Genomic DNA, 13,870 nt, shown 5'->3' with positions numbered 1-13,870 from the left:
GACACTCACAGGAAGGGTCTGTAACTAAAGATATGAGAGTGTAGATGGCCTATTAATTTTATGTGGATCCTAAATGCATAGAACACTGAAGTATCAAGGTCTGAGGAAACTGTGCTCTAAACTAGACACAGAGTTATAATTATTACACATTCACATGTGCAAGTTTCATGTTGTAAAAACATGGGTAAACCAACATGACCAGTGACTTGTGAAATGGAGGTGGAGGATACTGTCCCTTCTCTAGGAGACAAGTATTGGGGGTGTCTCTTGTTTTTTCAGACATTGCTTTTTGACACTAATTTACTATCTAGCCTAGAGTATGAAGCTCTTGTTCATAGAGACCAAGTGCAGCTGATGTTTTTCTCCCTACAAGTTTGGAGCTTCTAGAGCAGATTTCAGGCCTGGAGATATAGCTCAGTTGGTAGAATGCTAACTTAGCCTGCGGAAAACCCTGAGTTCAGCCCCCAGCTTTGTAGAAACCAGACCCTGTAGTCTCAGCACTTGAGAAGTGAAGACAGAAAAATCAGCAGTTCAAGGTCATACTGGGCTCCAAAGCAAGAGCAAGGATAGCCTGTGCTATGTGAGCCCCTGTGTCGAACCCAAACAACAGTAATAGACCTTAAATGTTAGGAAGGCGCTGGCCCTGGCCCTAACTGAGATTCTCAAGGCCATCTGTGTGGCAGGCTCATCTGTGAAGCATAGAAAGCTCTCTAGATTCCCAGCTCACTCCCTAGAGACATTAAGATGGAGGGAAGCCGGATTCTGCCTCAACTCAGCAGAATAGCTCATCTCATCCCCCTGCACACTGGAGACTGAGCACTGGTCCAGCCAGCACCACTGGAGTACTTACTAACTAGGAAGTGGGAGCATCTGGCTGCTCCCCTCTCAAGAATCCCAGAGGGTCTTTTAAAACCTTCAGACCTGGTTAGTTGACTCTGTTGGTCTTCCTGTGGGGTTCCTATCCCCTTCGGGGCCATAATCCTTCCCCCTCTTCTTCCATAAGGATTCCCAAACTCCATCCACTGTTCGGCTGCGGGTGTCTGCATCTGTCTGAGTCAGCTGCTGAGTGGAACCTCTCATATAACAGTCTTGCTAGACTCCTGTCTGCAAGCATAACAGACTATCATTAATAGTGTCAGGGATTGGTGCTTGCCCATGGAATGAGTCTCTAGTTGGGCAGGTTATTGGCTGGCCATTCATTCCTTCAGTCTCTGCTCCATCTCCCATTCCCGCATTTCTTGGAGACAGGGTAAATTTGGGGTCGAAAAGTTTGCGGATATGTAGGTGTCCCTATTGCTCCACTGGGGTTCTTACCGGGCCTCTTCAGGTTCCATATCCCCAATGCTGAGTCACACAGCTAAGGTCACCCCCATTGATTCTGGGTTGTCTCCCTTATCCTAGAGTCACATCCTGGAGAAGCCCCCCCCCCACCTCCTCACTCTGGTCAGTAGCAGATTTCCATTCATTTTCATGGCCATCTGGCTATCTCTCCTGACCCTCCTCATACCTGATATTGACCCCCCCTCCCCACAGCCTCTCCCATCCTGTCCCCTCCCTCTATCTACCTCAACAGAACCAACTATCCTGGACCCTTGGGACTCTCAGAGACTGAACCACCAACCAAAGAGCATATCCAGGCTGGACCTAAAATCCCACACATATGTAGCAGATGTGCAGTTTGGTCTTCATGTGGGTCCTGAACAACTGGAGCAGGGCTATCCCAAAAGCTGTTGCCTATATGTGGGATCTGTTCTTCTAGCTGGGCTGCCTTGTCTGGCCTCAGTGGGAGACTCATCACAGAGACTTGATGTGTGGGGATGGGGGGAAATACCTAGGGGGCCCCCACCTGCTTAGAGGAGAAGGAGAGGAGGAGGAAAAGGGGAAGGATTGTGGGAGGAAGTAACCTGGAGGGGGGCAATAAGTGGGATGTAAAATTGATGAATAAAAAATTAACTAATTAATTCTAAAAATGTCAACAAAACCAAAATCCTTCAAACCCACCCACAAGTATACTTCAGTGAGAGGTTTTTACACTTCAGCCTCACCTACAAATTAGAATCAAATTATCTGGCCTGCCCCAGATATAGTAAAGCTGCAAACCCTATGTAGAACATGAGGTCTGGAAGGACTCCTTCCTCTTAGGAATGTGCTGGGTATGCAGTTATGCTTCTGGAAGTCTAGGACTATGAGGCTCCATCTGGAGACCCTCGTGCTGTAAGTCTGGGCTTTGGCAGAGCCTGCATCCCTCACCAGGTCCCAGAGGATGCAGCTACTCAGACCTGGAGTGCCCAAGTGTGGATTGGCAGCGACTGCTGCTCCCCCTCTTCCTCTTCCTCTTCCTCTTCCTCTTCCTCTTCCTCTTCCTCTTCCTCTTCCTCTTCCTCTTCCTCCTTCCTCCTTCATCCCACTCCCTCCTCCACTTCTTCTTTTCTCTCTCCAGCAGCAAAGAACAACATCTAGGTTTTGCTTTGCTCTCAATCTATCAATTATTGAGATTAATCAGTTGATTAATGGCAACAGTCACATCAAGCAAATGGACACAATCCACTCCTGAGCCCGCCATCAGCTCTATGCTTTTCAACTTCTCAGAAGTTCTTGTGACTTTTCTCATTGCTGTGATGAAATACTGGACACAAAGTAACCTAAGTGGGAAGTGGTTTGTTACGTGGGGGAAGACAGGGCTGTCGGAGTGTGAGGTAGCAGTTCCCATGCACCCACAATCAGAAGGGACACATCGATGAGGGCTACTCTCAGCCAGTTTTATCCTTTTTATGCAGTCTGGGACCAGCCTATGACATGACACCTACTACCTTTAGGGTGAGGCTTTGCACTTCCATTAACCCCATCCAGAAATTCCCTCAGAAGCATTTGCAGAAATGTGTCTCCTAAGAGAGTCTAGGGCTTGTCAGGCTGTCACTCAGTCTTAGCTCTTCTCTTCACAGTTCTCACTCCGAGCACTTGTCTTAATCATGAGAAAAGGAAGACCCTCTCTGAACCTTCTTCTTTTCTAAGGTAGAAACAAGAACCTTTCCCCTCCTCCACTCCCACCCTCAGCAACACATCTGTGCCTCTGATTCATGCCTGTTGTCCTCAATGGACAAACCCGTTCACAGGTCTCATAGACACTTTCAATTCAGTACAACCCCTCAAGTAGACCCATCTCCCCACACTCTATCAGACATGTCCTTTTCTTTTTAAAAAATACTTGTATCTATTTGTGTGTCTGTGTGCTTATTAATGTGTGTCTTAGTTAGGGTTTTACTGCTGTAAACAGACACCATGACCAAAGCAACTCTTACAAAAAACAACATTTAGTTGAAGCTGGCTTACAGGTTCAGAGATTCAGTCCATTATCAAGACTGGAACATGGCAGCATCCAGGCGGGCATGGTACAGGAGGAGCTAAGAATTCTACATCTTCATCTGAAGGCTGCTAGCTGAATATTGGCTTCCAGGCAGCGAGGATGGGGGTCTTATAGGCCACACCCACAGTGACACACCTACACCAACAGGGCCACATCTTCTAATAGTGCCACTGCCTGGGCCAAGCATATATAAACCATCACAATGTGTGTGTATAAGTCAGAGGACAACCTGTGGGAGTTGGTTTTCCCCTTTCACCTGTGGGCTCTGGGATAAAACTCATGCCATCTGATAAGAGCCTTTACCTGCTGAGATGTCCCACTGGCCCCGGACATATCTAACCCTTTGACATTGCAATGTGACATTGTCATCTCCCATTCAAGTATACTGTGTCTGACCCTGCTTAGCTTCTGAAATCATACAGGACTGAGTGACGATCAGGACAGTGTGGCCATAGACAACATCAACACCAAAGATTATGCTCTAGAACTGTGTCACACACACACACACACACACACACACACACACGTATGTGCACAGTGAGCAGCATAAGGCTTTAATGTTTAACTGTAGGGTTTTGTGTTAGGCAACCTTTCCAAGGCTGCATGCCAGTCAAGCCTACGTTCTAATTTGTCCTTGGTTAATTTTTTCCTCCGTTTTCACTTTTAATTCTTTTTGCCTTCATTGCAGAAAGAGCAAGATAGCTCTTAAAGCTGTTACCTCTTTTAGACCATAGCTCTGGTGGGCCGTTGTTCATGCTACCTTTAATGATGGTCCTGGTCCTCTGACACTGGTGGTCTTGTTCCCTTCACATACATCCTCACCGCTTGTGATGGTAACTTCATCCGGACTGTTCCAGTTTCCCCTCTAAAGCCCTCTGATAGATGTCTTGCCATGGGCTTCCAGGCCCCACCATGTGCTGGGTCCTGTCTGGTTGCCTGTTCCTCCTAGGAGTGACTCTGGGGCCCCACAGTGCTTTTCATGTATGAGCCAGGTTGTTCCAGCTTAATGTTCTGGCTAATAACATCCCGCTACCCTGAAAAACCCTGAGACGTTTCTCCTCTTTCTTTGCTGGCATAATTATGTGCTTCTAAGACTCAGGTAAGCCTGGGCAGTGGCTTGTGTAGTCCAGAGGCTAAGATGGAAGGATGATAAACTCATAGTTAGCCTGGCCAATGTGGAAAGACCCCACTTAAAAGCCAAAAGTAAAACCAGAGACATAATAGTCCATACAAGGAGTGTCTGTTCCAAACACGTTCCCACCACACCCTGGCTGGACTAGACTTCTCACAGCACCAAGTGTCCACCACTATTTAGTACATGGCCATCTCATTGTGTATAAGTGTGTCTGTGATCCCTACGCTGGCTGGACAGTTGGGTTTCTAGAGGGTGAGGTTAAGTTTGATCCACAGATGTTTTTCTTTGGAAGGGTTTCATATCTGTCTTACTCCAAATCCATATATTCTGAATTTGTGTGGACATTAGATTCACATAGATGGTTTGTGAGAAATCCATCTGCAATCTCTGCTGCTATAGCTTTGGGGTGGGACCTAAGGACTGGCATGTCAAACGAGTGTCCATGTGCTGCCATGTCAAAGGAGTGTCCATGTGGTGGTGGCCTGGAACCCCAGCTCTCAGAATCATTGCTGTGGTCTTTACTTGAGTTGATCTGCGCTTTGTCCATCTACAGTTCCAGAAACTATGGATGTAGATAGAGGTGAGCCTAATTTAGGAAAAGTAGAAGCCATGACATGCGGTGACAAGTTCCACCCTTTCCCTGAGGCTCATTCTATGAGCTAATGGGCATCCTCTGTTTCTCCCCTTGTGACCTGTTGGCAGAGCAGCCCCTATGCTAGACCCACATTGGAGTGGAAGGACCCAGCCTAGCTGGGCTGAGAGAACTGAGGTGGGCTGAAGTCTTCCTGCAGACATAGAAAGGATAGGCTGATATCTCTTAACTCCCTCATCTCCCACCTCTGGTTGGTTTGACTCCCTCCCAGGCATGCATCAGAGCCCCTCAGAACATGTGGGTGGAGGGACTACTGTAGGTTTCACTTAGGTAACTTCCATTGCCTGTGCCCATTATTCTGGATGTCAGAGCCCAGTGCTTCTTTCCTCCTGCCTCTACTTCCCCTTTCAAGCTTACTTCTTGTCTGTCTGTCTGTCTGTCTGTCCATCTTCCCTTTTAGTTCTCTCTCTCTCTCTTTTTAAAATTTGGGTTATTTTTGCTTGTGTGCTTTTTGTTTTGAGACACTATGTTACTGTGTAGCCCTGGCTAGCCCGGAACATGCTAAATTGATAGACCAGGTTAGACTTAAACCTGCAAGCCATCCCTCTGCCTCTGCCTTTTGAGTGCTGGAATTGCAGGCCAATGCATCTGGTGCACATCTGGCTTTGGTGTTTTTCTTTTCATGTATTTTACAATCCTGAAAGCTGCAGAGAATGCAGTTACCTGGCTAATTGGTTATTTAATGGACATGTGGAACTGTCCCCCATGTCAAGCATGAATGTAAGGCTGATAGCCTGGAGGACTTTCATTTCTACCCTCCCTGTTTGCTCAGAGGAAGCCACCATCCTTCTTTTCTTTAAAATGTTTTTATTACATTTTTATTTATTTGTTTGGTGTGTGCATGTGTGTGTATGTGTGTGAGTGTGTATCTGTCTATGTATGTAAGGAGGGCATATGGGGTGTGTGTTTGGTGTGTGTGTGAAAGGAGGGTGTGTGTATGTATGTGAGTGCATGTGTACCTTGGCCCACACATGACAGAGGACAACTTGTAGAAGTCAGTTCTCTTCTTCCACCATATGGGCCTGGGATCAAACTCATGTGATCATGCTTAGCAGCAGGCATCTTTGTCCTCTGAGCCATCTTGCTAGTCACATCCTTAATTAGTAGCCACGACTTCTTTTTTCTTCTTTATTGTTTTCCTATCTGAATCCATGTCTTTAAATACTCTAGTTTAGTTCTGCATGCTTTTGACTTTTGTAAAGTTTATTTAATTAGATCTATATAGATATTTATTATATATTTTCATTTAAAATATTTTAAGGTATATTTATACTTATTTCCATGGCCATATACATTGAAAGAAATAATAGAATCACAAGCATATTTTTAATAGTAACATATGCAAATGAATCTAATTTGCATGGGTAGAGAGTGAAAATAAAATCTCCCTTCCCTAGTTCTTCCTCAGCCACGAATTTTCCTTCTCTGGAAAGAAATTTGTTCTTACTACTTTCTCCTAGATCTGAGAAGCATATAGTGTACACATGGATATTCACCAATCCTTACATACCTCTTGCTCTGTGCCTCCAGAGACATGTGTATACATGCAGTCATCCCATATATTGCTCCTGTGCATCTTGTAACTTAAAGCCCAGGATAATAGTCACTGTCTGCCTTTGTCAGTTGGTCATGTGACATAGAATATTTCCCTACCATCCATACAAAGCCATCTCATTTGTTTTATTTTTTTTCTCTCTCTCAACTTAGACTTTCAATACATGAATGTTTAACCAACTGCTCCTAGTAGGAATTTTGCTTATTCCTAATCCTTGGACAATGTGACTGTATTCAGGAAGCTCTGCACTGCTGCTCCCTCCTGTAGAGTAGTGCACACATGGAGAATTACTCCTAGAAGTTAGAGTATCCTACAGTGTACTAGGTACCAAATTCTGAGACATGGCCAAACTGTTCTCCACATAGGACTAACTCTTTTTAACAAAGATCATGAGATTCTTTATTCTTTGCAAGAATTTTAGCATTTTAAGATAAAACAAATGCTATCCCTGAACACTGGATCTTCAGTATCTTTTCTCCTGTAAAAGAACTGTTTGCATTTGTGTGTGTGTGTGTGTTATGTGCGTGGTGTGTATGATGTGTATGTTTGTGGTATGTGTGGTGTGTGTGTGTGTGTGTGTGTGTGTGTGTGTGTGTGTGTTATGTGCGTGGTGTGTATGATGTGTATGTTTGTGGTATGTGTGGTGTGTGTGGTGTGTGTGTGTGTGTGTGTGTTATGTGCGTGGTGTGTATGATGTGTATGTTTGTGGTATGTGTGGTGTGTGTGTGTGTGTGTGTGTGTGTGTGTGTGTGTTATGTGCGTGGTGTGTATGATGTGTATGTTTGTGGTATGTGTGGTGTGTGTGTGTGTGTGTGTGTGTGTGTGTTATGTGCGTGGTGTGTATGATGTGTATGTTTGTGGTATGTGTGGTGTGTGTGTGTGTGTGTGTGTGTGTGTGTGTGTGTGTTATGTGCGTGGTGTGTATGATGTGTATGTTTGTGGTATGTGTGTGTGTGTGTGTGTGTGTGTGTGTGTGTGTGTGTGTGCGTGGGGCGGGAGGCTTGCCCTGTGTCCTGTAACCATGTCTTTCTGGGATGATTTGTGTTCTCTTAATATAATGATTCTAAGCTTTTGATTTCCCTAGTCTCCTGAGTTGATTGTAGCTTGTACCAACTACTCCAGGCTTTTGGTTGTTGGTGGCTTTGTAAATGAGAATTCAAAACAGCACAGAGGGTAGGGACAGGGCCATGCTGCTTCCTTTGCCAGATGGCACTGATCAAAGCACTTGGCATCTGTGGGAACACTCTGGACATCACGTAGCTGGGCTTAGATGTATCGATGACAGCAAGCATTTACCAGAGTGGCGTGATACTGATCCACGTGTGGCTGATGTTACATGCATCCCAGACCTGTACCCGCTTGGTTTGCTGCCACAACCCTGGCTGATTATCTTTCTAGCATCCAACTGCAGGACCCTATGTTAAAGATGAATGTTGATGTCGTTCCTGGTAAATTTATAATTCATTTCCTTTGTCAATATTCCTATCCTAGAAAAATGAAGCAGGATGCTTTCTTGGACTACAAATTATGATTGTAGTGTAACTGTATAGTAAAACATATCCAAAAGGCAACACCTCCACAGGCTGATTTGCTAGCCTTCCTCAGAGCAAGCACACCAACACAGCATCTCAAACCACCGTGATAAATGTTCTCTGATTGTTTTTTAATTTTATATGTATGAGTATATGAACTTGCGTGTTTGCATGTACACCATGTTCATTCAGTGCCTACAAAGTCAGAAGAGGTCATCAGAGCACCTAGACCTGGAGTTACAGATGATTGTAAGCCACCTGTGGGTGCTGGGGACCAATCTCAGGTCCTTTGCAAGAGCAACAAGTGCTCTCTTTTTTTCCTAAGATTTATTTACTTTTATGTGCACTGGTGTTTTGCCTGCGTGTATATATGTCTGTGTGAAGGTGCTATATCTCCTAGAACTCATGTAACAGACAGTTGTGAGCTTCCGTGTAAGTGCTGGGAATTGAACCTGGATTGCCTGGAAGAGCAGCCAATGCTCTTTAACTGGTGAGTCATCTCTCCAGCACCTCAATGTAGTGCTTAAATCTCTGAGCACATCTCTGATTATTCTTTTAAATTCTCATGGACACATTAATTTTGTAAAAAAAAGCTAGCATAAATAAACTTATTTATTTATTATTGAGGGTATTGGAAGAGAGGTATTTCAAGTGTTTTCTGTAAGTAGATTTGACCGTAGACCACCATCTTCAGATCTTTTTATGGTCTTTGGTTGTAACACTGCTCACATCTCCAAAGATGATGAAAAGACACCAATTTCCTTGTCCATACAGGCCAAGCAGGAGCCTTGCCTATGGGCAGCTTTCTGAAGCAGAGTTGAGGGGTTCTTGTGGCTAAACCTCAGATACAGACACGCAGGGCACTTTCTCTAGGCATCCCAGGGTATTATCACCTATGTTAAATAAAGAGACCAAAGTCATTGCTGGCAAACCTCTTTGCTTCTACATGGAGTTAGAATTTGCCCTTTGATTAAGACTTCCAAATGAAACAGACTAGAGGAGGGTGGAAGGGATGGGACTAAGTTCCGGAACCACCTGTTAAGGCCTTCATTATAGAAGGGAATTTAGGAAGATGATGGTAGGGTTGGGGTAGGGCTGGAACTGACACACAGAGGAAGGCAGGAAAACTCATTTATGTTCACCTCATTCACAGAGTGAATTATTATTCTTCCCTCCTTGGGTCTTTTGCTGGTTTGGTTCATTGTTGTTGGTGTGGTTTGCATGTTTTGAGGTTTTGTTTGTTTGTTCGTTTGTTTGTTTGTTGGGTTGGTTGATAGGTTTGGTTTGATTTGGCTTGGCTTGGCTTTTTCCAGACAGCATTTCTCTGTGTAGCTGGGTTGCCCTAGAACTCACTCTGTTGACCAGGCTAGTTTCACACTCACAGAGATCCACCTGCCTCGGCCTCCTGGGTGCTGGAATGAAAGGTGTGCATCACCACTTCCTAGCTGCTTTTCGTTTTGCTTTTTTTTTATTAGATATTTTCTTTATATACATTTCAAATGCTATCCCAAAAGTTCCCTATACCCTCCTTTGCTTTAAAAAAAAAAAAAAAAAAAAAACAGGGTGTCACTGTATAGCCCAGGCTAGCTGGCTTATAACTTTTAATTTTTAAAATGTGTTTTAAAATACTTATCTTATTTCATTTCGTGTGTACGTGTGTTCTGCCTGCCTATATGTATGCATAGCACATGTGTGCCTGGTGCCCACTGAGGTCAGACGGTGACTTTGGATTCCCTGGAATTAGAGTTATGTATGATTGTGAACAATTATGTAAGTGATTGAGACCTAAACTCAAACTCAGGTCCTCTGGAAGCACAGTCAGTGTTCTTAACTACTCAGTTATCTCCGAACCCTCTGGCTTAACTTTCGGTCTTCCTGCCCCAGCATCCCTGGTAACGGCTGCAACTGCCTGTGTGTACCACTTGTGCAAAGCCCTCCTGGGTGTTTCTAGGACTGGGTTTCAGTCCTTCCCACTGACCTCTTCCTTCTTCTCTGGGAATCCTATCTACTTTTCTTCCCTTCCTGAAATGTAGGGCAGTCTTCTCAGCAGTGTTGTGGTATACCAGTGCCTAAGACATGACCTGTAACCAACGAGCTCAAATAAAACCTTAAAACCTTATGTCCCTTAATATGGCACATACCACTGTAACCCAGCACTTAGGAGGCTGAGGCAGGACAATAATAATCTCCTCGCCAGCCTTGGGCTATGTAGTAAGACCCTGTCTTAAAGAATAAAATAGTAAAAAAAAAAAAAAAAAAGAATAAAATAGTAATGGGTGGATAAATGGATGAATGGCTCAGCAGTTAGCAGTTAAGAGCTTTCTGTTCTTGCAGAGAACCCCCGTTCAAACTCCAGTATGCACATAACAGTTTCCAACTGTCTGTAACTCTAATCTCAGGGCATCCCATGGACCCTGCTAGCCTCAGTAGGCAACAGGCATACATGTGGTACATCACACATACGTGCAGGTAAACACCAATACACATAAAATAAAAATTAATAAGTCCTTTTAAAATGATAAAAATCAGCTACATCACAAACAGCTACAACACGGAATGGATTCACGACTGACCCCTGTTTTAGCTCCTCTCCTTTAGCGCTCTCCTTTGAGTGGGAAAGAAGTGTTCTGATTGCAGATCTTATCCCAAAGCTCGTGGGTTGTTTTGTACTTCCACTTCCATTTTCCCTCTTGATGAAATTGCTCTTGAGGTTGAGCGACGCCGGGAACATTTACACTTGTCATAACACAACACTTAAGATTCCCCGATGAGTGGCAGCCAACTACGCAAGGAGACACTCGGAAATGGTGTTGTGATTTCGAAAATGTAATCAAGTTCATTATTTGCATTCTCTGCCAGTCTGTGCTGGCTCTCTTAGAGTCGTATCTGGGTTTCCTGAGGAGTAGGAAGATGGAAAGGGAGTCACTTAAAGAGATGAGGTATTTTCCTCCTAAGTACGACTCCGGTTTTTATAATTGTCATGCAATTGATTGTTTTTATGATCCCTTACTCATAAGGTTTTGTTTCTCTGTTTTCCCTTCCAAAAACAGCATGGTATGCTCATTGTCAATTTCATCAAACCTCAACCCACCCACTGTGTGTCACTCATGGGAAAGCTGCCCGAGTGGTATGGAGAAGAGCCTAGCCAGCACAGCAAGGTAGAGGGCAGGCTACACTTGGACCTCAGACAGACCAACTAGATTCTAAGTCTTATGCTAATGGTCATCTTGCTGATCCTGCCAATGGCTCGGTGTTCTGAGCTATAAAATAAAGATATTAACCACTAGGCACCATGTCTGCCTCATACAGAGAATAGAGCATGTTATCTACAAAACTGACATAGTATAGGGCGGTAGAAGCCTAGATGGAAGAACAAGATGAAACACAGGAGATGCAGCCTCATTGCCAAGTGAGGTCATCTCCGTGTGGGAAAGTCCCTTGAGCCTACATTTCCTCAGTGCTGGGTTTCAACAATAGGGCATCAATTGATATAGAAAGGGAGCAAACTGAGCTATGAATTTGGCATTCACAGCTCATTCTGAGGAAACTTTTGGTGCTACCATGTTCAGGACATATGGAGAACCTGTGAGGACTTCAAGGACAAACTTGGTATGTCCCAGGTTCTCCTGGGCAGAGAGGAGGTCACAGTACCCATGATAAGGTGTGGATAGAATAGCAGTAGTCACTGCTGTCCCTCTGAATGGCTTGGCTACAGTGTAGGGTCAGCTACACTGAAGGAGGCAGGTCTAACTTCTGTCTATCTTCATGAGACTATGCTCATTCTCTATGTCTCAAAGTGTATGTCTGTCTTCGCTCTAGAGTGGAGTCAGCTCCATCACTTGAAGACCTATGATTGGCCCTGCCCAAAGGGACAGCAGACAGAAGATAGAATAAACTACGTACTTTGGGAGTGGCACTGATAAAGGACAGGTCACAGATGGCTTTAAAGGCTAACAGCTGCCATAAAATGGGTTTAGATTGTGACAGCTACTGCCTTAAACGTGATGGCTATTTACATTCCCACCGTCTACCTAAGGATTGTGATTTTCAAGATTCAGAGTAGTCAAAAGACCATGGTCAATGAACTATGCACTGGCTTGTTCAACGTGTCCAAAGGGGACACTGTCCTAAAAGAATGGCTACAGTCATGCAGCCATTAGTGTCTGAATAATGCTGTCCATACTGACAAAAGACCAGACATGATCAATGTACAACTGAAACCATAGAAAGAACATGGTCCTTGAGTCTGTGCTGGAAGTCATGCTGTTGGCCTGACCCAGCCACTGGCTGTGTTGAGGATGACTAACCCACAGGGAGAGGCAGCCACAAGTCTCCAACAATATCAGAATGACCCAGATTCTGTGTCTTGAAGCTTATAAAAGACCTCTGGCCATGACTATGAGAAACATTAGCTATCCAAGAAGCTTGCGGCTGGCTAGCTTCTTGTATATCTGTGGACCCCTGAAGGCAAGTGGAAAGATATCTTGGGCTACAGGAGAAAGTACATGTATCTTATGAGGCTACTATGAAGGACCAGATTAGAATTTAGGCCATTCTAGCTGTGGTCACCCATAGGCATGTCTGTATTTGTAGCAAAGGGATAAAGGTCCTACAGCTAGGAGGACTTCTGGGAGATCAGGATGGATTTGACACCAAAAGCGTCTATCCCCACACAACAAGCAGGCTTAGGAGTGACACTGCCATGGGCAGAAAGGATGGTGTCTTAGTTTTATTTCTAGGGGGGGGGGACTAAAATACCCTGACATAAGACAATGGCCTGGGTTTCTGTATACTTTTTCTCTTTCCCTTTTAAAGATTGCACATAGCAAGTCAAAGCAAATGATCGAAAGTTCTGCAGCCAGCCTCATTTTATCAGTATAAAGTGATTTGGTATTAAGGATTTATATTTGCTCAGAATTCCAGGTTACAATCCATCATAGCTGGAAACTCAAGGTGACAGGAACTTAAAACAGCTAGCCAGATCACACCCACAACCAGGAGCACAGAGAAACGGATATGCATATGTTTGTAACTCAGATATCCTGGTCCATTCATATACAGTCCAGGTCTCAGATTCGGGGAATGTAAACACCTCTAGTGGACAGGGTCTTCCCACATCAATTAATCTAACAAAGACAATCACACATAAACATATCAATAGAAGAACCGGATCCCTCATTGAAACTCACTTTATGGGTGATTCTAGATTGGATCAAGTTGACAATTAAAATTGACCAACCTTGGAGATAATAAGGTTGATATACAAAGAGATACCTATACAAGCTTCATCAGAGTTGGAAATACAGTGTTAAGGAGAGAACCTGGGCCAGTGGCCTCAGGGATCAACCCTAGAAATAATCAAGTTAGCCAGCACAGCATGATGGTCATGGATAGGTATTTAAAGAGACACCTGTTAAACAAGAAATTGTTCACCTTAGCAGCAGAGAGAGAGACTATGAACTTTCTCAAGTTCCCTAGAGTTCAGACATAACAACAGCATGAAGTGAACTTGGAAAGATGACAGGCTGGTCACCAAGAAAATGCATGCACAATGCCAATGCAAGTGACTCAGACGTATGGGGTTAGTTGGTGATACCCTTCTTTGCAATTTATTCATTCACTAAATATTTAA

General features: G+C 44.2%; 1 protein-coding gene across 2 annotated transcripts in view; it reads left to right on the top strand.

Moving 5' to 3' along the window:
• Window positions 1-13,870, top strand: part of Atp8b1 (ATPase, class I, type 8B, member 1) — a 132,294-nt gene that overhangs the window by 64,552 nt on the left and 53,872 nt on the right. The window lies entirely within an intron of this gene.

Source organism: Mus musculus, chromosome 18 (genome assembly GCF_000001635.26).
Source record: "Mus musculus strain C57BL/6J chromosome 18, GRCm38.p6 C57BL/6J".
NCBI classification, from domain to species: Eukaryota; Metazoa; Chordata; class Mammalia; order Rodentia; family Muridae; genus Mus; species Mus musculus.
Note: the sequence above shows the minus strand (reverse complement) of the source record. Positions and strands in the feature narration are given on the sequence as shown.